A 7,615-nucleotide genomic window follows, 5' to 3' on the forward strand; every position below is an offset into this window, starting at 1 on the left:
AATCAGAGCCGTCGAGTAAGGAGTGGCAACTAGGTCAGTTTTAACGGGGCCCATACCTTCTAGGGATCCGGGTCACCTGTAGGACTGTCTTAATGGGGGCCCGCTATTTCTTCATTTTACCTGGGGCCCACAAACTCTCTCGACGGCCCTGGAAATAATTATATTATTTAATACCACTTTAAATAACTGATGAACTAGAATTTACACCAAAAGCACATCGAGTTTTGCACATACATATCCATGAATATTTTTTCTTGTTCTTCCTCTCATGGTTTTGTGTTGCCGTTTCTTACAAAAATACAAGCATTTCAACGAATTTACCCTAAGATGTTACTGAAAACCAAAATTAAAACACATGGAGGAACACCCGTTTTGAGGAGGTTTAAATCCTTAACTTTCGATTATGGACTTTTACGTATAAGGTTTAATCGTCGTTTGAGATTGTCCGCTTATTTTTCTTTTTATCAGAATTGTTTTTAAGTGGTCGCAGTCTTCTTGTCGCGATGTCGTTTTCGTAAAAATAGTTTCTACTGAATTTTTAAAATGGGAGATATCTTAATATGTCAGATTTTTTGGGGTTTTTGAAATTGCGAAGTCTTTAGGGGAAGGCTCCTGAAACGTTAAGATAATTTCAGATTTGAATGAAGCGCGAGGGACTATGGGAGTTTCCTAGTTTGGAGCTTTTCAGAATTTTAAGTAGCTGAAAATTTCCCGGCTTTAAATTCACCGTAATGATTTTAAAAGAAAATGGTTTTATAAAGCAAATATGTAGTAACGTAAATATGAAGTAGGGTTAAGCTAACTTCTATTTCTTGTAAATTAACCAAGAAATATTTTTCATGTGGCTTTTGAAAGTTTCCTGTTGATCAATTTGGTTTGATAAGTGCTGTTTGAAATTTCACGCTCGCCTTATAGCCCATTAAAATTAATATTATACTTTTAGTGAATTTCCAAAAACGATGAAAATTTGAGCACAAGTAGTTTTTGGCGCAGATAAAATGCATATAATCCGAAAATCCTCTCCTTAGCGCTTTGGTTTTTGGGTTTTTGAGCAATGAACTTGTATTTTGATCACCACGCGAAAGTTAATCTTATATCAATTTCCTTTGAATTTGGACTATCAGAGCTTCAACGTTTTAAAGTTAAATGGGCAATAATAATCAAAGATCTAAACTGTAATATTTAGGCAATAATAATCAAAGATCTGAACTGTAATATTTAGGCAATAATAATCAAAGATCTAAACTGTAATATTTAGGCAATAATAATCAAAGATCTAAACTGTAATATTTAGGCAATAATAATCAAAGATCTAAACTGTAATATTTAGGCAATAATAATCAAAGATCTAAACTGTAATATTTAGGCAATAATAATCAAAGATCTAAACTGTAATATTTAGGCAATAATAATCAAAGATATAAACTGTAATATTTAGGCAATAATAATCAAAGATATAAACTGTAATATTTAGGCAATAATAATCAAAGATCTAAACTGTAATATTTAGGCAATATAAGAAAGAATTTAAATTATTCTTAAAATTTGAATAAGTTAAACATGGAAGCGGCTCATTTCAGCTATTAACAAGTAGTAAGACGTTGGGTTATATGCCGCGTATCACATAGTGCGAATCTACCAGCGGGGGGTGAGCTTTCCATTCTAATTATTGCTTAAATAGTACTTAATCTCTCGGAATGGGTAATTAATACCGCTGATACGACGCTTCTTGCCATAGCTCTCCCTAAACTTATTAAAAGACGAGACTTCTAACTACACAAGATGTTGGACACTCCGCGCTATTTTCACACTTGATCTTCCAATTACGGTCCACCATCACTGGATACACCACTCTGACGATGGAAAGAATATAGACACACCTTCAGTAACGGGAAATTCACCCCTAGTGTTTGGACACGTTAACGCTATCCTCATCAGAGTAGGTAAAAATTCTTTACTTTCAACTACAAAAAGGAAAACGCCATACGTAAAGCTAATAGAAATCATTTTGCCCCATATCTCTCATGTTAATTTCTTTGCTGGTTTTATGGGCCAGGCTTTAGTACTCCGTCACGCGTCATAATTCTGACGTCTTTCTAACTGTCATTTCATTGGTTGGTAGATAGATTATTCACCAGGTCATGGCCAACTTAGATTACCGCCGAAAGAAGGTAATCTAAGTTGACCATGATCAGGTAAAATTGAACAGGTTCAACTCTGATGCCCCTTCTACTTGCATTTGTTTTACAAATATTCCTCACGATTGAAACTCTCTAGCTTGCGGTTTTTATTAAATGGCTGAGAGTTATGCTTCTTAACATACTATACTAGTTTCCAGAGTGAAAACGACATTTTTATCCCCTCCAAAAAAACTAAAATGTCATTTGTCCTTTCCCTTTCTTGTACATTCTCTCTACGGAGGAGCTCTTAGGAGAACCGACTTTTGAGCCTCTTATTAACGTAATTATAAAAGTGGATGATATGGAGAAGGGAGAAGATTATGGAACATTAAATCATCCAAGCGTTGTGGTTGCCTTTCCCCGGAAACGACCTCGACGGAGAGGGAAGTATAGGGTCTGGGATTATCAGGGGTTGAATCCCTGTAAGAAAAACGGCACTCACTTATTATAGCTATCATTTCATCACGAAACTTCAGTGAACGTAGAGTGGCCTTACAGTCTCGCTCTGACTCTATAGAACCGGATTTTATAACATATGTTGTATCACACTTCCAATCGAGGGGAGACTCACTAAGCGTAATCGATGTACACGTTGTACCTTTGGTTGTATTAATGGGATTAAATGTAATGCACAAACGCTCTACCCTTGACAATGCTGATTAAACGTAACCCCGTAAACGATTTATAGTAATAAGCTGAATTGCGCTACAACATTTTAACTGAGGCCCTTGTGCATGGAAATATTTCAATAGTTGCAAAAATGTATTAGGGAAAAGCCGACATCTAGGCTGATGAGTTAGAATGGAGATTCCGTAGAGCGCCTGTAGAAGTGTTTCACTCCTCGCACACCAGTTTTCAAAGTGGTGTTAATCACCGATGAACTGCCTCACCTCACGAAATAATAAAGTTTTTGGTATATCCTCTAAGTAAAAACCTTATAAGAAAGCATTTTGTTTCAGTTCTTTTTACAGTTTATGTACAATTAATCTATTAGGCAACTATTTTAATTTCTTTTAGAAACTTGTGACGCTTTACATAGCTTTGAATTTTACATTTCAATTCACACTATCTATAGTGTGGAAGAGATCAACACAATTTTGGAAATCACACGAAAGAAGAGGTGAAAGAACACGTGTTTCTGTTTAGAGTTCACTGTTCTCGGATTGTGGTGATATTAAATGAAGCCAGGAATACATACAGATAATTGGAATCATTAAGCCCATATATCTCATGTTTATTTTTTTATAAATGTATTGTGGGCCGGACTTGAGTACTATCCTTCACACGTCATGATTCGGATGGATTTCTAACAGTGATTTTGTTGGTTGGGAGGAAGGTGATGTTGGGTTTCCTGGCTAGGTGCAAGGCGCATGCAGCGAGAGGGATTATTCTCTAGGTAAAATTCGTCATCCATAATTATTATTTTAGCTCTTCCCACAAAATCCGTCTAGATACGTTGAGAAAATTACTACATAATGATTCCAATTAGCTGTATGCATTTCTGCCCAATGAAACTGATAACAACTTACGCTATGTATGCTAGTCTTTTAAGGAAATATAAATGAGAATTTTGAGCTAATTTCTTCAAGTCGTGTAAAGAGAATTTGTGTATATATTCTGCAATTTTTCTCTTTTCTAAAGGGTCCAGACTGGTTTACTCCTAGCATGCACTACTGCTCGTGTCAGAGTATTAAGGTTTCTCGGGTGCAGACGTTGCATTTCAACTAGAGACGAAGCGATATAGGAAAGTGGACCTACAGGAGCTGGAGATTGGGTACCTCGTTATCGGTAGGTTATGGTCACCGGCGTTGATGTTTGGCACAGCAGTCCTATGGTCGGTGGTGCCTATGTTTTGGGATATCTCGGTTAGGGGCTTCGACTTTCCGTAATAGGATACTGGCGGAATCGCTCTATAGAGGCTATCAATAATATCGTTATCTTTCCCGCTATTAGTTCGCTAGCCACGAGATTTCGCGCCTTTTCCATGAAGTTTGGGTGCTTATACTTCTTCTAGACCTTTGAGTAAGTATCACCAGGAGTTTATGCACCCTAGAAATAAGACAAAAGTATATTTCCCTCGCGTGACAAAATCCTCTAGTACCAGAAGTGAGATGAGACTAGAAGTACTGAGCTAACCAAATTCTTCACTTGACGAAAGTGAATATTCTTGATAACACACCAACGGTTGGCCCTCTGGTAGCGGTTTCAGAATTTTCCCTCCAAAGCGTGAGACGCTCGCGGTGGTAGACGGCCGAACTAGATTCATATACCCGCGTCCGTGTTCCACGGCTTTAGGTTGAGGGGAAGGGGGTAGGAAGTTTTTTGGAACTCGACCAATTTTTTTCTCTCTCGTGTAGGCTCTATGGAAGCGGCATAAAATCCTCAAATTTGTTCACTAGTGCCAGGATCTATTACCAATGCTAGAGCTCTTTACTTCTAGTCTCATCTTACTTTGCGAACATGGGACAAAAATTTAGTGCAAGAAATAATAATAATAAACAAATCTTTCTTCGTGTAGTTTTCATTCCTCACCTCCAAGTAGGCATATTATCTTCATGTTTTCACTGGAAAATCCTGAAGGGCTTCGATAAAATTGTTTCTGAAGATAACCGTGTATACAGGTAATGAAAAAGTCAAAAACATCCTTTGCTAATTCATCCAAGGTGTATCCCTAGACCCTGGTCGTTAGCATTTCTAAAAGATCCCTGGCTTGATCCCCGTTTTATAGCGCCTTAACGCTATGGATTTTTCAGCTAAGAATTTATCTCTTATTTTCCAAATAAATAAAAGAAGATGGAAAAGTAAATAATGACATTTTTGTTTTTCTGTAACACATTTTAGCTTTATAGGAGTTTCAATGGATTAGTTTTGAAAATTTATGGGCAATTTAGTTTAAAATATGGTTTCTAATTGGCTTTTTACCAAGGCCCGCAAATATATCCCTTTAGATGTAACAAGACCTCAAATATAAAGACTTACAGCTCATTAAGGATTTAATCGTTTAATGTTAATTTTGATTTTTTTTCTGAGGGGCGTGGTTGCTTATTGTTCAGTCGGGGCTAGATTATGGTAGCAGGAAATTATTTTTTGACACGTTCCAAAAACAATAGTCTTAATTCGTCTCAAATAAGTTCTCCTTTGTAAAAAGCAGAGAGGGTAACAATTAAACAGACTATATAACAGAGGCCAAAGTTCAGTATACTCCTTGTCGCCGGTCGGCGTCCCTCCCCCTTCTTTTATAATGGCAATGGCCCTTCTTGGGAATCACAGCTAAGAATTTAGTATGCTTTTTTATAGTTACTAGCCTGGTGCCTGATACTAGCGGAGGTATGCAATAACTCTTCTTATTAATAAATAAGCTAATTTTAAATACCAAGAAATTTTACGATTTTTGATCTTTCTTCTTTTTACAATTCTGAAACCTCCCATATCCTCTGTAGCTATGATTACCTCGCGGCTCTTTCATATGCATTCAATGGAAATTCACCAGTTCTTTACTGTCTCGGCTAGTCGGATCGAGGCGACAAGACTCGATCACTGCAATCTATGCAGCTCGGGGTGCACAATATACCATTGGTTTCGGTGCTTGACGTGGCACCGCGTCACCCCTTTCGACAACAACTATTTCTGATCGCATTCCATTTGCGGTTGGCACCACATAATAATACAGAGCAAAATTGTAAGTGTTCAGGTGAGTTTTACGAACGTTTCTGAACCTATTTTACCGTACAATTAAATTGTTTGAACCCTTTTATGACCTCTTTAACGTTGAAAATGTCCTTGAATTCGACATTTAATCTCCACTAATGAGAACAAACTTAACCCCTTACCATCCCTCCACTTTAAAAACACTTCCTACATCGTCTTTAATTGTGGAACCCCTATTTAATTAGCCCTTTACAAATCTTAAAGGTTATTGTCAGTAGTGTAAGCCACTCCTCCTCCGTTCGTTACTCACATTCTGTCTACGTAAACGAAATCTGCCCTGTAATTAGTCTGACCTGACCTCTTCTAATTACTCATTTGCTGTCGAACAGACAGCTTCCTCCCTTCTATACCACTTGTCTTTCCACTATACCGTCTTATTCCCTAACGAATCAAGGCCAAAGAAAAAAACGATAATTACGATACAGGGGTTCCTAAAAAGCAATGATTAGGATGATTCTTGAAAAAAAGGATAAAGTTAATTTATGCTTATATTTGGGCCCTGCACAGCTGCAATAAAGAGATAGATACTCGTTCTGAAAAAGTGCTCGCATATTTTTGTTGGCGTAATAAAGTACTTCATCCATTCAGAGGATAAATTAAAAATTATTGATCCTATCCAACGTTGATTTCTTTATCAGCGGCAAGTTCAAAAGGCTATTTTATTTATAGGCCTAAATGAAGATCGAAATCAAATTGCCTTCAGTTACGGTAAGATTACTTTTAGCCCTTTTTTAATCTCCTGCAGAAATGTGTGAAGTTCCGTCTGGCAAGCGAACCATGAAATATTCGGCCATATCGTAAGTAGCATGATTAGAGAAACATAAAACCGATACATGGAATTATTGTAGTGTAGCGATGATTCTTATTGATCCAGAAGGATCTTGTATTATCAGAAGGAGTACATAATACTTTTGTTCGAGAGAAGTGAACCACAAAGCTGAGTAATTGTAACATGATTCTTCCCAACCTCAGAACATTTCGAGCAAGGTTACCATGTAAACCGAATCACATACGCGATAAATAGTTCCCTCATTTGCCAAGGCGTGCCCTGATGGATTTTTGTCCCACGTCAAGACGAGGTTTGTGGGTTGATTGCTGATGATTTAGTACCCCACGGTGCAATGCCCATCTGAAGTTTGATCAGCAGGATAGCAAGCAAAAAGGGTTTGTCTAGAGGACACCGAGTGTCATCCTTCTTCTAATATTCCCTTCTAGTATTATATACTTTTATTGACGTCACCAATTGTGAGTTTACTATAGTCCCCCCCCCCCACAATTCAAAGTTTCATTCTTATACAATGGAGACAGGAAGAGAGGTATTCCTGGTGTCGATTCTACGTTTCCCTGGTATGATGCCTGGGGTGTGTTCTACGATGTTCTCGTTAGTTTTACCTCTAATTTGGTGTGGCGTTAGCTTTGTTGTCTCTAAGGCTATAGCTTCTATCCCATAAACCTCGAGGGGAAAAACGTACTCCATTCTTGCTGTTCCATGGCTCCCAGGCAATAAATCTAAATGGATATAGCGTATATCCGAGAACACAGCAGTCTTGCTTCAAGAGAGAGTGTTAGGGGGTGTTAGCATCGTGCTAACCTTCTTTATTTTGCTTCTGATTTTACTGACTGGCTTTTAAATGGCTTTTTAAAAGGCGAAACTCCATAATTCCTATAATAGCTTTATAATTGTATAAAATTTAGGAGTCGACCCTATAGCTACAATGGATGGAGAT

At 37.5% G+C, this 7,615-nt stretch overlaps 1 long non-coding RNA gene across 1 annotated transcript in view; it reads left to right on the forward strand.

Annotated features, from left to right (window-relative positions):
* Positions 1 to 4,485, forward strand: part of LOC149713533 (uncharacterized) — a 222,141-nt gene extending 217,656 nt beyond the window's left edge. Inside the window, exon 4 of the long non-coding RNA XR_016371396.1 lies at positions 3,822 to 4,485. This is a non-coding gene — a long non-coding RNA (uncharacterized LOC149713533). The remainder of the gene's footprint in view (positions 1 to 3,821) is intronic.
* Positions 4,486 to 7,615: the final 3,130 nt, after the last annotated feature.

This window comes from Phalangium opilio, unplaced genomic scaffold (genome assembly GCF_054372755.1).
Source record: "Phalangium opilio isolate 3A_F unplaced genomic scaffold, DU_Popi_V2 ptg000009l_1, whole genome shotgun sequence".
NCBI classification, from domain to species: Eukaryota; Metazoa; Arthropoda; class Arachnida; order Opiliones; family Phalangiidae; genus Phalangium; species Phalangium opilio.